The sequence below is a fragment of the Lutra lutra genome, chromosome 8 (assembly GCF_902655055.1).
Source record: "Lutra lutra chromosome 8, mLutLut1.2, whole genome shotgun sequence".
NCBI classification, from domain to species: Eukaryota; Metazoa; Chordata; class Mammalia; order Carnivora; family Mustelidae; genus Lutra; species Lutra lutra.
Window position 1 is genome coordinate 80617773 of NC_062285.1, and position 18658 is coordinate 80636430.

Sequence of the window (18658 nt, forward strand, 5' to 3'; positions counted from 1 at the left end):
GGAAGGAAGGTTTCCAGGACCTTGAGGAGGCTAGCTGTTGTTGGGGAAAGGTCATTTATTACCATCTAAAAAAATCTTAGTCATGAGACTCTTCAGATATATATCGATAGGCCATGTGCTTGGGGGAGGACTGCTAACATGTGTCTTAGGGGGTAGAGATAAAGGAAGTTTCCAAGGGAATTTTTATACAGTAAAGTAGACTTACGGGACTTGGGGGGGGTGGTTGGGGTGGAGGGGAGCTCAGGCTAGGGTTGCTTTTTGCCCTTAGCAATGTATTAACATGCAGTCAGTTGAGTCTCTAGAGGAAGCAATGTTACTCTGCCTTTTTCAAGGACTTGTCAATGGGCTATAGGTAGTAAGGAAGTTTAATGATTTTTCTTCAGTCTTTCTTTCCCACATCACTTATACTCTGACCCACTTACCTATTCAGAAGAAACTACTTCCTTGGGGGAGGGGGTGCGAGACTCTAACTTCACAAACAGCCTGGGCTTGGGCACTAACTGCAACAAAAGGAATGAGTTAGAAGCAGTCAGAACTTTCCAGCACAAGGGGTCCGAGAGCCTCAGCTGCTGTGACCTTCAGTAAGAATGCACACATGGCCTCACCAGACACCTCCAGGAGACAAGGACTTGTTCTGGACCTGTCTGGGTAGTCCCGACTAGAGACAGAGGTTTTCAGCGTGACTCTGGTCATGCCAGGCTCAGAAGGGGGCACACAGGGACTTCTGGGGACTTGCAGGCCCTCGGGCAGAATGGGTGGAGCCTAGAGTTAGGAACTGCAGCCTGTTTATATCATTCCTGAATCCTGGGGGTGGAGCTGGGAATGCAGGCCAAACACTCCACAATCTGGCCTCTCTCCCACCCTGGCCCCACCTTTACATCACCCTCCCTGGTCAGAGCAGGACCTCTGAGCTCTTGTAGTGCAGCCCTGAGAGCAGGCCTCAGGACCCAGTCTCCACCCAGCCTCTGGCCCGGGACCCTGACGCCATCCCACTGTGAGCTGGCAGGGCAGAGACACCCACTGCTCAGGGTCCTTATCCCCCACACCCCAGCACTAACAGCCTTCCTCTCCTGGCCTCCTCCCTCCCCCCACCCCATAGCACAGCCTGGAACCTGCTGGAAATGTGCACAATTCAAAGACATCTGCCACTATGGGTCTTCAGCCTCCCCTGGGACAGCGCACGTAAACACACACACACACACACACACGTACACATGCTCACACCTGGGACAGCACACACATGCACACTCACACTCATACACACACACTCACACTCATACAAACACAGACACGTGCCCTCAAAATACACATACACACCCATGCATCCAAACATTCTTATGTGTATGCAACACAAAGACACATACAAACTCATTAACAGACATGCACACCCAGACTTACACACTCTCACACACTCACCAAACACACTTGTGCACACATACACACTGCTCTAGTCCTTTCTTCTAAGTACCCACAGATCCTAGAGATCTAGAATTCCTGGGGGAAAGCAGGGAAATCCACAGGAAAGCTATTTCCAGTTTTGTGGCCCACACCGGAGCTCCTCTGCTCTGTCTCCTCTCCTGCCACCGGGGTCTCTAGGGCTGTGACCCACACTGTGGGAGTGCCACCTGCAGAGATAACTCCGTCTTTCACACAACAAACACTTTAGAGCACCTACTTGCCATCCCCCACCCCATGCCCAACCCCAGGCCTGCAGCTGAGGCAGACACATGAAGGAGAAAGAACTTCTCAGGGCAGATTCATACCTCAGTTGGTTAAGCATATGCCTTTGGCTCAGGTCATGATCTCAGAATCCAGGCCCCCATCAGTTTCCCTGCTCAGTGGGGAGTCTGCATCTCCCTCTTGATCTCTCCCCCTTCCCTTCCTCTGCTTGTGCTCTCTCTCACGGTCTCTTTCTCTCTCTTGCTTCTTCTCTCTCTCAAATAAAATTCTTTTTAAAAGAATTTATTTAATTGATACAGAGAGTGCAAGAGAGAGCACAAGCAGGTGGACCTGCAGGCAGAGGGATGAGGGGAAGCAGACTCACCCCTGAGCAAGGAGCCAATGTGGGCCCCATCCCAGGGCCCTGAGATCATGACCTGAACTGAAGGCAATGGTTAACCCACTGAGCCATGCAGGTGTCCCTAAATAAATGAAATCAATAATAAAAAAAAAAAAGAGTAAGAACTTCTGCCCAGTGTTGTGGTGGAAATAACCAGAGCTCAGAAGTCAAGGGCCTGAGTTCAAATTCTGCCCTTTTCTCTTCATATACTGTGTTACTTTGGGCCCTTGACATAACCTCTCTGAGCCTCAGTTTCATCACTAGTAATGATGTTAAAAAATGGACTTAATAATTCTGTGAGGATTAGGAGGAGGAGTCAAGATGGCGGAGAAGTAGCAGCTGAGACTACTTCGGGTAGCGGGAGATCAGCTAAATAGCTTATCTAAAGATTGCAAACACCTACAAATCCAACGGGAGATTGAAGAGAAGAAGAACAGCAATTCCAGAAACAGAAAATCAACCACTTTCTGCAAGGTAGGACTGGCGGAGAAGTGAATCCAAAGCGACGGGAAGATAGACCGCGAGGGGCCGGCTCCCGGCGAGCGGCAGAGCAACGGAGCAAAATCAGGACTTTTAAAAGTCTGTTCCGCTGAGGGACATCGCTCCAGAGGCTTAACTGGGGTGAAGCCCAGGCGGGGTAAGCGCGGCCTCAGGTCCCGCAGGATCGCAGAAGGATCGGGGGTGTCTCAGTGTCGCAGAGCTTACCGGTATTAGAACAGGGAAGCCGGCTGCAGAGACAGAGCCGAGGAGTGACTCTCAGCTCCGGGTTGCCTCGAACCGGTCGCAGGCTCGGTCAGCTCGGAGCGCGGCCGGAGGCCAGGGTGACGGGAGTCATTGGGCGCTGTTCTCTGAGGGCGCACTGAGGAGTGGGGCCCCGGGCTCTCGGCTCCTCCGGGCCGGAGACCGGGAGGCCGCCATCTTTATTCCCATCCTCCGGACTCTACGGAAAGCGCTCAGGGAACAAAAGCTCCCGAAAGCGAACCCGAGCGGATGACTCAGCGCGGCCCCGGGTAAGGGCGGTGCAACTCCGCCTGGGGCAAAGACGCTTGAGAATCACTACAACGGGCCCCTCCCCCAGAAGATCTACGGGAAACCCAGCCAGGACCAAGTTCACCTACCAAGGAGAACGGCGGAATTCCAGAGGAGAAGAAAGCAAAGCACGGAACTCATGGCTTTCTCCCCATGATTTTTTAGCCTTGCAGTTAATTTAATTTTTTTTTTCTTTGTCAATTTTTTTTTCTTTTTCTCTTCTTCTGCTAAATTTTTTTAACTTTTACCGTTTTCTTTTTTTAACGTTTTTTATATAGTTTATCTAATATATATATATTTTTTCCTCTTTTTATATTTTTTCTTTATCGGCTTTCTTTTTTTTAATAGTTTATTTTTTTTCTTTTTTCTTTCTTTTTTCTTTCTTTCTGAACCCCTTTTTATCCCCTTTCTCCCCCCTCACAATTCGGGATCTCTTCTGATTTGGCTAAAGCATATTTTCCTGGGGTTGTTGCCACCCTTTTAGTATTTTACTTGCTCCTTCATAAACTCTTATCTGGACAAAATGACAAGGCGGAAAAATCCACAACAAAAAAAAGAACAAGAGGCAGTACCAAAGGCTAGGGACCTAATCAATACAGACATTGGTAATATGTCAGATATAGAGTTCAGAATGACGATTCTCAAGGTTCTAGCCGGGCTTGAAAAAGGCATGGAAGATATTAAAGCAACCCTCTCGGGAGATATAAAAGCCCTTTCTGGAGAAATAAAAGAACTAAAATCGAACCAAGTTGAAATCAAAAAAGCTATTAATGAGGTGCAATCAAAAATGGAGGCTCTCACTGCTAGGATAAATGAGGCAGAAGAAAGAATTAGCGATATAGAAGACCAAATGACAGAGAATAAAGAAGCTGAGCAAAAGAGGGACAAACAGCTACTGGACCACGAGGGGAGAATTCGAGAGATAAGTGACACCATAAGACGAAACAACATTAGAATAATTGGGATTCCAGAAGAAGAGGAAACAGAGAGGGGAGCAGAAGATATATTGGAGAGAATTATTGGAGAGAATTTCCCCAATATGGCAAAGGGAACAAGCATCAGAATCCAGGAGGTTCAGAGAACCCCCCTCAAAATCTATAAGAATAGGTCCACACCCCATCACCTAATAGTAAAATTTACAAGTCTTAGTGACAAAGAAAAGATCCTGAAAGCAGCCCGGGAAAAGAAGTCTGTAACGTACAATGGTAAAAATATTAGATTGGCAGCAGACTTATCCACAGAGACCTGGCAGGCCAGAGAGCTGGCATGATATATTCAGAGTACTAAATGAGAAAAACATGCAGCCAAGAATACTATATCCAGCTAGGCTATCATTGAAAATAGAAGGAGAGATTAAAAGCTTCCAGGACAAACAAAAACTGAAAGAATTTGCAAATACCAAACCAGCTCTACAGGAAATATTGAAAGGGGTCCTCTAAGCAAAGAGAGACCCGAAAAGTAGTAGATCAGAAAGAAACAGAGACAATATACAATAACAGTCACCTTACAGGCAATACGATGGCACTAAATTCATATCTCTCAATACTTACCCTGAATGTGAATGGGCTAAATGCCCCAATCAAAAGACACAGGGTATCAGAATGGATCAAAAAACAAAACCCATCTATATGTTGCCTACAAGAAACTCATCTTAAACCCGAAGACACCTCCAGGTTTAAAGTGAGGGGGTGGAAAAGAATTTACCATGCTAATGGACATCAGAAGAAAGCAGGAGTGGCAATCCTTATATCAGATCAATTAGATTTTAAGCCAAAGACTATAATAAGAGATGAGGAAGGACACTATATCATACTCAAAGGAACTGTCCAACAAGAAGATCTAACAATTTTAAATATCTATGCCCCTAACGTGGGAGCAGCCACCTATATAAACCAATTAATAACAAAATCAAAGAAACACATCGACAAGAATACAATAATAGTAGGGGATTTTAACACTCCCCTCACTGAAATGGACAGATCATCCAAGCAAAACATCAACAAGGAAATCAAGGCCTTAAATGACACACTGGACCAGATGGACATCACAGATATATTCAGAACATTTCATCCCAAAGCAACAGAATACACATTCTTCTCTAGTGCACATGGAACATTCTCCAGAATAGATCACATTCTTGGTCCTAAATCAAGTCTCAACCGGTATCAAAAGATTGGGATCATTCCTTGCATATTTTCAGACCACAATGCTCTAATGCTAGAACTCAATAACAAGAGGAAATTTGGAAAGAACCCAAATACATGGAGACTGAACAGCATCCTTCTAAAGAATGAATGGGTCAACCAGGAAATTAAAGAAGAATTGAAAAAATTCATGGAAACAAATGATAATGAAAACACAACGGTTCAGAATCTGTGGGACACAACAAAGGCAGTCCTGAGAGGAAAATATATAGCAGTACAAGCCTTTCTCAAGAAACAAGAAAGGTCTCAGGTACACAACCTAACCCTCCACCTAAAGGAGCTGGAGAAAGAACAAGAAAGAAACCCTAAACCCAGCAGGAGAAGAGAAATCATAAAGATTAGAGCAGAAATCAATGAAATAGAAACCAAAAAAACAATAGAACAAATCAACGAAACTAGGAGCTGGTTCTTTGAAAGAATTAATAAGATTGATAAACCCCTGGCCAGACTTCTCAAAAAGAAAAGAGAAAGGACCCAAATAAATAAAATCATGAATGAAAGAGGAGAGATCACAACGAACACCAAAGAAATACAGACAATTATAAGAACATATATGAGCAACTCTACGCCAACAAATTTGACAATCTGGAAGAAATGGATGCATTCCTAGAGACATATAAACTACCACAACTGAACCAGGAAGAAATAGAAAGCCTGAACAGACCATAACCAGTAAGGAGATTGAAACAGTCATCAAAAATCTCCAAACAAACAAAAGCCCAGGGCCAGACGGCTTTCCGGGGGAATTCTACCAAACATTTAAAGAAGAACTAATTCCTATTCTCCTGAAACTGTTCCAAAAAATAGAAATAGAAGGAAAACTTCCAAACTCATTTTATGAGGCTAGCATCACCTTGATCCCAAAACCAGACAAGGATCCCAACAAAAAAGAGAACTACAGACCAATATCCTTGATGAACACAGATGCAAAAATTCTCGCCAAAATACTAGCCAATAGGATTCAACAGTACGTTAAAAGGATTATTCACCACGACCAAGTGGGATTTATTCCAGGGCTGCAAGGTTGGTTCAACATCCGCAAATCAATCAATGTGATACAACACATTAATAAAAGAAAGAACAAGAACCATAGGATACTCTCCATAGATGCTGGTAAAGCATTTGACAAAGTACAGCATCCCTTCCTGATCAAAACTCTTCAAAGTGTAGGGATAGACAGCACATACCTCAATATTATCAAAGCCATCTATGAAAAACCCACCGCAAATATCATTCTCAATGGAGAAAAACTGAAAGCTTTTCCGCTAAGGTCAGGAACACGGCAGGGATGTCCGTTATCACCACTGCTCTTCAACATAGTACTAGAAGTCCTAGCCTCAGCAATCAGACAACAAAAGGAAATTAAAGGCATCCAAATCGGCAAAGAAGAAGTCAAACTATCACTCTTTGCAGATGATATGATACTATATGTGGAAAACCCAAAAGACTCCACTCCAAAACTGCTAGAACTTGTACAGGAATTCAGTCAAGTGTCAGGATATAAAATCAATGCACAGAAATCAGTTGCATTTCTCTACACCAACAACAAGACAGAAGAAAGAGAAATTAAGGAGTCCATCCCATTTACAATTGCACCCAAAACTATAAGATACCTAGGAATAAACCTAACCAAAGAGACTAAGAATCTACACTCAGAAAACTATAAAGTACTCATGAAAGAAATTGAGGAAGACACAAAGAAATGGAAAAATGTTCCATGCTCCTGGATTAGAAGAATAAATATTGTGAAAATGTCTATGCTACCTAAAGCAATCTACACATTTAATGCAATTCCTATCAAAGTACCATCCATTTTTTTCAAAGAAATGGAACAAATCATCCTAAAATTTATATGGAACCAGAAAAGACCTCGAATAGCCAAAGGAATATTGAAAAAGAAAGCCAAAGTTGGTGGCATCACAATTCCGGACTTCAAGCTCTATTACAAAGCTGTCATCATCAAGACAGCATGGTACTGGCACAAAAACAGACACATAGATCAATGGAACAGAATAGAGAGCCCAGAAATAGACCCTCAACTCTATGGTCAACTCATCTTCGACAAAGCAGGAAAGAATGTCCAATGGAACAAAGACAGCCTCTTCAATAAATGGTGTTGGGAAAATTGGACAGCCACATGCAGAAAAATGAAATTGGATCATTTCCTTACACCACACATGAAAATAGACTCAAAATGGATGAAGGATCTCAATGTGAGAAAGGAATCCATCAAAATCCTCGAGGAGAACACAGGCAGCAACCTCTTCGACCTCAGCCGCAGCAACATCTTCCTAGGAACATCACCAAAGGCAAGGGAAGCAAGGGCAAAAATGAACTTTTGGGATTTTATCAAGATCAAAAGCTTTTGCACAGCAAAGGAAACAGTGAACAAAACCAAAAGACAACTGACAGAATGGGAGAAGATATTTGCAAATGACATATCAGATAAAGGGCTAGTGTCCAAAATCTATAAAGAACTTAGCAAACTCAACACCCAAAGAACAAATAATCCAATCAAGAAATGGGCAGAGGACATGAACAGACATTTCTGCAAAGAAGACATCCAGATGGCCAACAGACACATGAAAAAGTGCTCCATATCACTCGGCATCAGGGAAATACAAATCAAAACCACCATGAGATATCATCTCACACCAGTCCGAATGGCTAAAATGAACAAGTCAGGAAATGACAGATGCTGGCGAGGATGCGGAGAAAGGGGAACCCTCCTACACTGTTGGTGGGAATGCAAGCTGGTGCAACCACTCTGGAAAACAGCATGGAGGTTCCTCAAAATGTTGAAAATAGAACTACCCTATGACCCTGCAATTGCACTGCTGGGTATTTACCCTAAAGATACAAACGTAGTGATCCGAAGGGGCACGTGCACCCGAATGTTTATAGCAGCAATGTCTACAATAGCCAAACTATGGAAAGAACCTAGATGTCCATCTACAGACGAATGGATAAAGAAGATGTGGTATATATACACAATGGAATACTATGCAGCCATCAAAAGAAATGAAATCTTGCCATTTGCGACGACGTGGATGGAACTAGAGGGTATCATGCTTAGCGAAATAAGTCAATCGGAGAAAGACAACTATCATATGATCTCCCTGATATGAGGGAGAGGAGATGCAACATGGGGGGTTGAGGGGGTAGGAGAAGAGTAAATGAAACAAGATGGGATTGGGAGGGAGACAAACCATAAGTGACTCTTAATCTCACAAAACAAACTGAGGGTTGATGGGGGGAGGGGGTTGGGAGAGGGGGTGGGGTTATGGATACTGGGGAGGGTATGTGCTATGGTGAGTGTTGTGAAGTGTGTAAACCTGGCGATTCGCAGACCTGTACCCCTGGGGATAAAAATATATGTTTATAAAGCTGTAAAAAAAAAAAAAAAGAAAAAAGAAAGGATGAATACCCAAGTTTTGTAGCAACATGGACGGGACTGGAAGAGATTATGCTGAGTGAAATAAGTCAAGCAGAGAGAGTCAATTATCATATGGTTTCACTTATTTGTGGAGCATAACAAATAGCATGGAGGACAAGGGGAGATGGAGAGGAGAAGGGAGTTGAGGGAAATTGGAAGGGGAGGTGAACCATGAGAGACTATGGACTCTGAAAAACGATCTGAGAATTTTGAAGGGGTGGGGGGTGGGAGGTTGGGGGCACCAGGTGGTGGGTATTGTAGAGGGCACGGATTGCATAGAGCACTGGGTGTGGTGCAAAAATAATGAATATTGTTATGCTGAAAAAATAAAAATTAAAAAAAAAATTCTGTGAGGATTAAAAGACAGATAAAGCTTCCATGAGCAATGTATCCACCCATGGGAAGTGACCCCCTTCTATTTAAGAGTCCCCATGATGAGTATCTCCCCAACACACTTCCAGGCCTGCTTCAGCCTCCCAGTCTCCTTCAGCCTCAGACCCTCTGTTGTGCACACCTGGGGAAACTTGATCTCTAATTGGCTGGCTCACAGGACTCCCCTTACCAATCCCTGCCCCTCCAGATCCATCATGCCTCTCACCCATTTGTAGGCTGAGTTTTCCATAGTAACAGTTAATGAAGCTGTCCATGGCCCAAATATTCCCAATGGAGCCCTGAGCCTGAGCATCAGATGGACAGGAGTGCTAATCACCCCCAGGGAGCCATGTCAGAGAAAATCAGCCTCTTAGTCTTTCAGCTTTAGCCAGCACTCTGAGCCTACAAGACTGATTAACCTTTCTTTGTATCCCTATAGATCATGCATGCTTTCCTAGAACAGAACAGAGTCCTCCTGCACATAATGAAAGAGAATCCAGAGACTCCTGCACAACCCACTACCCTGTAGCAAGGAACCAGACCCTCTTACACAACCTCGCTGAAAGGAGATAATGTCTATAGCTGGTACTGTGGAGTCTGGATGTAATCAGGAAATGTTAGGGGCCACTGGACTCCCTTTACTGATGAACTGCCCTAAGGTCCTTTAACGCCCTCTCCCCCACCCCGGACCAGGCAGAAACCTGGGAGTTGGCCCTTGGACAAGAGTCTGCCTTCTCCCCAGGCGGCAGGCTTCCTGTCCAATCAAAACTTGTCTCCTGAGTACAGGCTTTTCGAGGAATTTTTTGTTGTTGTTGTTTGTTTGTTTTGTTTTGGTTTTGGTTTGTTTTTGTTTTGTTGTTGTTGCTATTGTTTTGTCTTTCCAGAAATCAAAGTTTCTATGTTTTGTCTTTATCAGGTCATTGATTACTTAAGAGAACTAAAAGTTTCCAATAGTGAAGAAGCTAAGTTGGGGTGCCTGAGTGGCTCCGTCAGTTAAACATCTGCCTGTGGCTCAGATCATGATTCCAGGTTCCTGGCTTCCAGCCCCAGGTTGTGTTTGCTTCTCAATGGGGAGTCTGGTCACCCCTCACCCTCTGCCCCTCCACACCTCCTATTTAGATGTGTTCTAAGAACTTTCTAAGATTTTGAACAAAATTCCCAAGATTTGATTCAATAGAAAAATAGAATCAATAGAAATAGAAAAATAGAAAAAGATTCAATAGAATCTTTTTCACTAATTAGGCTTGTGTATTTGGTATGATAAATTACATGGGATGCATTATCAAACACGATGATAAACTTTCTCAGTTTGTTCTGCAGGGATGCATGCTATAACTGTTCTAGAAAACAAAAGAAATTCCTGAAGTCTTTTTTTTTTAAGATTTTATTTATTTATTTGACAGAGAGACAGTGAGAGAGGGAACAGAAGCAGGGAGAGAGGCAGAGGGAGAGGGAGAAGCAGGTTCCCCGCTGAGCAAGGAGACCAATGTGGGACTCACTCCCAAGACCTTGGGATCATGACCTGAGTCGAAGGCAGACGCTTAACAATGGAGCCACCCAGGCGCCCCAAATTCCCAGTTTTAATATGTCCTAGTATAGGGTCATCACTTGACACTCTCATTACTGAAATGCTGTAGGTCACAGGAATAACAAGTTCTCCTTGTCAACTGCATTAGAGTGAATTCTCATCAGATCTTGAGCCATGACCATTCTGGAGTCTTCATCTTTTACAGATATGACTCTGATGCTCTTGCAAAATATGATTCATCTCCAAGGAGATTCACGGCAAGGACTTTTGACAAATACAGGGTTTAGATATCTTTAAAATAAGAAAACTAAACTGGGTAAGAATTTCCACAACTAATGGAAAAGGTGCAATCAAACAGAAACATGAATGAGTAACAGGGGTCTGAATGAATGGAGGGACATGATTATAGCTTTATGACTCTTCTTTGCAACTTTGCTGATTTTCTAATGTTGGCTCTTCCAGATTTAAGGAAACTTTCTGTTATGATACCTATGACCTACAGAAACATGATGAAATATTGATTTGTGAACAAATAGGAACATTTAACTTTCCTCTCTTACTGAACTGTCCAGATCCAGAAACTGCCAGTGAGCATTCTTTCATTCATGGCAGTTGTGGTTGTTTGCAGAAGTTTAGTAAGAATCTGTTCTCCTTGTCACAGGACAGAGCTGGAAACATTGGTTATTTGGCCAAGGCTTTCCACTTGAATGTCATGTTTGAGAGAGACATACATAGACTCAGATAGGACCACATAGCTTTGAGGAACTAAGGTTGACTTAATGGGGCTAATAAAACCCATTGGAAATGTTGGCCAGATCCCTAGTTTACAGAGTTTCCAGCAGCCTTACCAGGTGAGTAAAGAAGGTCACTTCCAGCGAGATACAAGATACCTCAGGATATTTGGGGGACCTGGAGAAGAGGAATTCACCCAAATCTACAGGTATTACAGGCAATCCTGATGGTATTGGATGGTTTCTGGCCTCAAGAGGCTATTAAAAGTTCATTCCAATAAAGTAACTTTATGTTATAAGGTTATAAAGTTATAAGGTCAACCACTATACTTCCTGAGCTTATATAAGTATGTAGGGAAACTCTGCTAAAATTGGAGCTGTTTTCTTAAATGAATTAGTTCTGATTTTGTTTTCTTTGGAAATTAGGGTGATTTTAGAGAGAAAAATTATGTTTTCATAACACTCATTTGTGGATGCTAAATTCTAGTCCTGAATTTGCCACAATAACTCATGTATAGACAATCTTCTTGCTTGACACACTATGGGGATAATAACAGGACCCCATGGGCATATGATTACTTGACCAAATGAACAAGAGTCAGGACTCCCCAATAATTGTATAATTATAATTGCAGAATTCAACTATCACCTTTAACATGTTATTCTACAACATGCTAGTGGCTGGGATACTAAAATCACTCCTTAAAAGCTGGAGCATATCCCTTTGCATGGGGTTAACTATGAACTTGTGGAAGTAGTGGATGGCTGCACTTTCCTTATGAATGGATAGAGGATGCACTTGTGGATGCCCATATCCACAGATGAATCTTCTCCCACTTGCCAGTGATTCCTTATAATTAGGATATTGTTAAGGGAAGACATCAGGTAAAGATGGCTTCTTGACCCCTTAATCTAACCAATTTTATTTAAGTCTCTGTCCCTTGCACCTCAGCCCAATATGAGGGAAGATGAGACAGGAGGCACTTAGACCACTTTGTCAGTGCCTACCAGGTTCTTCCTGATATCTGACCACCATGCCTCTTGCTCTGTCCAAACTCTACTTCCTCACAGATGCTGCCCTTCAATCTCATCCTTCCATCTCTTCAGGGTTGGAATCATAGTTAACAAAGGTTGAGGAAAAAGAGAAGTGAAATGGCCCAGAAAGAGGGCAAGGAAGAATTGACCAGGAAGTGGGTAGGGAGGAATGAAGAGGAGGGGTGAGAGGGAGGGGAAAGTTACAGGGGGAGAATCAAATTATTCAAGAAGCAAGAGTAGAAGAAATGAAATGTATAGAACATTATCTCCAACTCCAGCAGGAGGTTACACAAAGAAATAGGCCTGGTGAGGAGGGAAAAGAGGAAGAAGAGAGAGGAATGGGGAAGGAGGCAGATAGCTTTTCTGTAGGAAAACAACAGGAGTTCAGGTGTGAGGGAGAAATGCCAAATACATTTACTGCTTTGCTGTGGCAGAGGCCATTCTGGAAGGGACTTGACTTGAAAGACATTTCCCTGAAAGAGATGGGTCACAGGAGTAGCTGCTCCAGGGAGAGTTGGCAAAATAAACTCCTATGGTATGGAATGGAGGACCAGAGAAAGAGCAATCCAATTTCTATCTTCGGTCACTTAGATTGTGGTTGAAAAGGAATTAATGTACAAAAGAAAAGCAGTTAATGGAGACCATGATTCTGACTGAAGGCTCCTCTTCTCTCTCATCCCTATCCAGTGAACCCATAAAGAAAATTGGACCTGCTTACTTCCTGTATGTCCCAGCCTCTCCTCCTCCATCTTTTGAACAAAGCTTCTTGGGAAAATCTGCCCATATTTAACTACATTCATGTCAGCTCTGGCACCATCATGTTCCCTGGTCTGCCCTGAGCAACTTGCCCTATGCTGTCTGCCTCAGAAGGGAACTAGGAATGCTGCTGCCCACTGAGGGAGAGACTCCAGAAAGACCATTTGGCTAGGAAGTGAGGATTAGCACAGCTCACAGATTATGAGCTCTTCCCGGATATAAATCTGGGCTCCCTGGGTTCAGGAGTCAGCTTCACCAAACCTTGCCTCCATGTGTCTTCTGGCCTCGCTCTTCCTTTTCCTCTTCCAGACAGTGTTCGTTCTTTTGTACCTCACTTCCTTGTACCCAAAGCATGAAGTCCCTGCCAGATCTAAGACTTACTTCAGGTCATCTCAGGTGCTGGCCCTAGTGCAGATGTTAGCAGATATATCTTCTGATTCTGGGTAAGGGAATAGGTAAGATGGGAAAGGAATAGGGGACCCCATTTCAACTGGTCCCCTGAATATAGCTGGATATCTATCAAACCATTTTGAAGACCCATGAGATCAGTCTGAGATGTAAGAATATATATCTGGACGACTACAAGTAGAAAAGTGACTGCTTTTTGTAAGGTACAACCTGTAGAGTCATGAATCTGTAGGGAAATATTGAAAGATAAACAGAAGGTAGAGGGAGCCTCCATAAGCTGGCTTCTAGGAAGTAATATAACACCAAAGTGCAAAACCGGAACCCTTAGAAATCTGCTCTATTGAGAGACATCCCTCTCTGAAAGGGGTTCTGGAAGTGAAAACACAGAATTACAGATGGAGCACTGTGGTCAGAATCTGATGAGGCACAGAGGGAATGAGGGTGCATTAACTGGTAGAGTTCCTGAGCAATGGAGCCAGGAAACAGGTTATGGTCAGTGAGCCCAGGGGGGTTTCTCAGTTAAGATTGCCATAAACCATGAGCATGGCTGGTTAGCAATTGCTCCTTTCTTGAACAGCCTATAAAGGACTGGGACCTGGAATGAAACAGCTGTGCCTGGGACAGGGCAAAACTCACATGGCCGTAGCAATCCAGAAAGGACATTAAGACATCACCCAGACATGACCCAGGAAGTTCACGTTTTCCCATGAGCCTGCAGCTGCTTGTGCTTTTAGAATCACAAAGGTTGATGGCACTCTTTTGCCCATGGGACTACCACTGAGGGAGTTGCAGTGCACACACATGGCAGGAGGTTGTGGTTTTTTTTCACATACAGAAATGGAGACTGTTTGTCCCAGAGGGTTTATTAAAGAGGGCGGACTGTGGTCTTTCTGCTCTGGGCCAGAGGTTTGGGCACAGCCCTTTTTGCTCTGACCCTCTGAGGAGGCACGGAAAGCCTCCAGGGAACAAAAGCCACACAGAGGACCAGTTTGCATTGAGCCCATCCCTCTGATGGGGTGGAACAATATCACCCAAAAAGGGAAACCTGAGAAACAGCACAAAACACACCTCCCCCAGAAGACAGACTGGAAAAACATGTGGACAACAAGTGTATGGATCCCACAAAACTGTAAAATTCCAACACCAAGGGGAGATAGTATATTGAGTTCCAGGTGTTGTCTCATGATTCATTTATTATTCAGATAAAATGCTCCTTTTCTTTTCTTTTTTTATACTTTTGCTCGCTTGCTCTTTTTTTTTTTTTTACCTTTGTCTCATTTCAACTAGATGCTTATTATACCAATTTATATTTCATAGTTGCATCCTATTTTATTTTATTCTTGTATTTCAATTTGGCTTTGGTTGTTTTTCTGTGTTGGCTTCTGACCACTCCAGATTTTTCTAGGGTGCATCTTGCTTTGGTTGTGGTTGATATTTTGGACTCTGTTCATTTGCCCACACATCTTTCTCTGGGCAGAATGACTGCAAAGTTGATCTAAAAAACAAAACAATGAAAAAAAAAAACAGAGGCAATGTTCTCTTCCACAGAGCTAATCAATATGGATATAAGATGTCAGAGACAGAATTCAGAATAGAAATTATAAAGTTAATAGCCAGGCTTGAAAGCATAAATGACAATATAAAATCTTGAAGGGCAGAAATGAGATCTAATCAGTTCTTAAAAATGATAGCTTAAAAATGCTATCAATGAAATGCAGTCTAAACTGGATACTCTAACAGATAAGATAACAGATAAGGTCAAAGAAGCAGAAGAGAGCATACGAGATCTAGAAGATAAGCTGATGGAAAGCAAGGAAATTGAGGAAAACAGAGACAGACAACTAATAGCCCATGAAAAAAAGGCTTGGAGGGATTCAGGATGCATGAATCATTCCAATGTCAGAATTACTGGGCTCCCCAAGGGGGTGGAGAGAGAGGGGGAAATAGAAGGCATATTTGAGAAAATCATAGGCGAGAACTTCCCTAATCAGTGGAGGAAAGAAGCATTCATATCCAAGAGGCAGAGAGGACCCCTTCAAAATTGATAAAAATAGATAAACACCCCAGTATGTAATATTGAACCTTGAAAATCTTAGAGCCAAAGAAACTATCCTGAGAGCAGCTAGGGAGAGGAGATTCCTTAGATGGAGGGAAGAACATCAGAATAACATTAGACCTGTTCCACAGAAACATGGCAAGCCAGAAAAAGCTGGCAAGACATATTCAGGGTAGTAAATGAGAAGAACATGCAGCCAAGAATACCTTATCCAGCAAGGCTGTCATTCAGAACAGATGGGGAGGTAAAGAGTATCCAGGAAAGGCAGAAACTAAAAGAATATACGACCACCAAGACAACCCTGCAAGAAATATTAAGGGGGATTATGTAAGTGAAGAGACCCCCCCCAAGAGTAATATACCCAAGAAAGTAACAGAGACAAGCTACAGAAACAGGGACCTTACAGGCAATGCAATGGCACCAAATTCATATCTTTCAATAGTTACTCTGAATGTAAATCGGCTGAATGCTCCAGTCAAAAGGTACTGGATAAAAAAGCAGGAGCCATCCATATACTGTCTACAAGAGACTCAGTTTGAACCTAAATACAGCACCAGATTGAAAGTGAGGAGATGGAGAAATATTTACCACATTAATGGGCCTCCAAAGAAAGCTGAGATAGCAATCCTCCTATTAGAAAAATTAGATTGTAAACCAAGACTGTAGTAAGAGAGGCAGAAGGACACTATATCATACTCAAAGGGTGTATCCAACAAGAAGATCAAACAATTATAAATACCTATGCCTTCAACATGGGAATAGCCAATTATAGAAACCAATTAATAACCAAATAAAGAAACATATTGATAATAATACATTATAGTAGGAACTTTTAACACTCCACTCACAACAATGGACCAATTATCTAAGCAAAAGATCAACAAAGAAACTCGAAATTTGAATGACACACTGGACCAAATGGACTTTGTAGATATATAAAGAACATTCCATGCTAAAAAAACAGAATACTCATTCTTCTCATGTTCAGATGGAACTTTCTCCAGAATAGATCACATTCTGGGTCACAAATCAGGTCTCAACGGACACCAAAAGACTGAGATTATTTTCTGCATATTCTCAGACCAGAGTGCTTTGAAACTGAAACTCAATCACAAGAGGAAATTTGGAAGGAACTCAAACACTCAGAGGCTAAAGGACATCCTACTACAGAATGAATGAGTCAAAAAAAAAAAAAAAAAAAAGAATGAATGAGTCAACCCAGAAATTAAAAAAGAACTTAAACAATTCACTGAAGCCAAAGAAAATGAAAACACATTGGTTCAAAACCTATGGGATACTGCACAGGCAGTCCTAGGAGGGATGTGCATAGACACCCAAGCCTCTCTCAAAAATTAGAGAAATCCTAAATGCACAAGCTAATCTACACCTAAAGGACCTAGAGAAAGAACAGCAAATAAAGCCTAAACCAAGCAGAAGAAGAGAAATAATAAAGATTAGAGCAGAAATCAATGAAATAGAAACTAGAAGAACAGAACAGATCAATGAAGCTAGAAGCTGGTTCTTTGAAAGAATTAGTAAGGTTGATAAACCTCTGGCCAGACTTATTGAAAAGAAAAGAGAAAGGACCCAAATTAGTAAAATCATGAATGAAAGAGGAGAGATTATGACTAATACCTAGGAAATAGAGACAATTATTTGATCTTATTAACAGCAGCTACATGCCAACAAACTAGGCAATCTGGAAGAATTTGATGTATTCCTGGAAACTTATAAACTAAGACTGAGACAGACAATCATAACAGACCAATAACCATCAAGGAATTGGAGCAGTAATCAAAAACCTCCCAAAAAACAAGAGTCCAGGGTCTGATGGATTCTGGGGAGAATTCTACCATATATTTAAAGAAGAAGTAACACCTATTCTCCTGAAGCTGTCTCAAAAAAAAAAAAAAAAAAAAAAAAAAAAAAAAAAAAAAAAGGAAAAAAGAAAGAGGAAAGAAGGAAAGAAAGAAAGAGAAGGAAAACTTCCAGACTCCTTCTATGAGGCCAGCATTACCCTGATCCCTAAACCAGGCAAAGACCCCATCAAAAAGAAGAATTACAGACCAATATCCCTGATGAACATGGATGCCAAATACTCAACAAGATCCTAGCCAATAGTATCTAATAGTACATTAACAGGATTATTCATCCGGACCATGTGGGACTTACTCCTGGGCTGCAAGCATGGTTCAACATCCACAAATCCATCAACATGATAGAGAACATTAATAAAAGAAGAGACAAAAACCATATGATCCTGTTAATTGATGCAGAAAACAACATTTGACAAAATGTAGCATCTTTTCTTGATTAAAACTCAAAATGTAGAGATATAGGGAATATTCCTCAATATGATAAAAAACCATCTATGAAAAGTCCACAGTGAATATCATTCTCAATGTGGAAAAACTGAGAGCTTCTCTCCTAAGGTGAAGAACATGACATGGAGGCCCACTCTCATCACTCTTATTCAACATAGTACTAGAAGTCCTAGCCACAGCAATCAGACAACAAAAAGAAATCAAAGGCATTTAAATTGGCAAAAAAGAATAGAGCCAAGGTATGTTTCAATGGGTGAATGGATAAAGAAGATGTGGTTCATATATACAATGGAATATTACTCAGACTTCAGAAAGGATGAATACCTACCATTTGCATCTACGTGGACAGAACTGGAGGGGATTATGCTAAGTGAAATAAGTCAAACAGAGGAGGACAATCATCATATGGCTTCACTCATATGTGGAACATTAAGGAATAGCACCAAGGACCATAGGGGATGGGAGGGAAAAGTGAATGGGAAGAAATCAGAGAGGGAGACAAACCATGAGAGACTCTCAACTATGGGAAAGAAAATGATGGTTACAGAGGGGAGATAGGTGGGAGAATGGGGTAGCTGGGTAATGGGTATTAAGGAGGGCACATGATATGATGAGAACTGTGTGTTACCTATAACTAATGAATCATTGAACACTACATGTAAAACTAATGATGTATTATATGTTGGCTAACTGAACATAACAATAAAAAATGGAAACAAA

General features: G+C 42.1%; 1 protein-coding gene across 1 annotated transcript in view; it reads right to left on the reverse strand.

Moving 5' to 3' along the window:
• LOC125106816 (cationic amino acid transporter 3-like) overlaps nt 1-18658 on the reverse strand; it is a 48571-nt gene that overhangs the window by 29417 nt on the left and 496 nt on the right. The window lies entirely within an intron of this gene.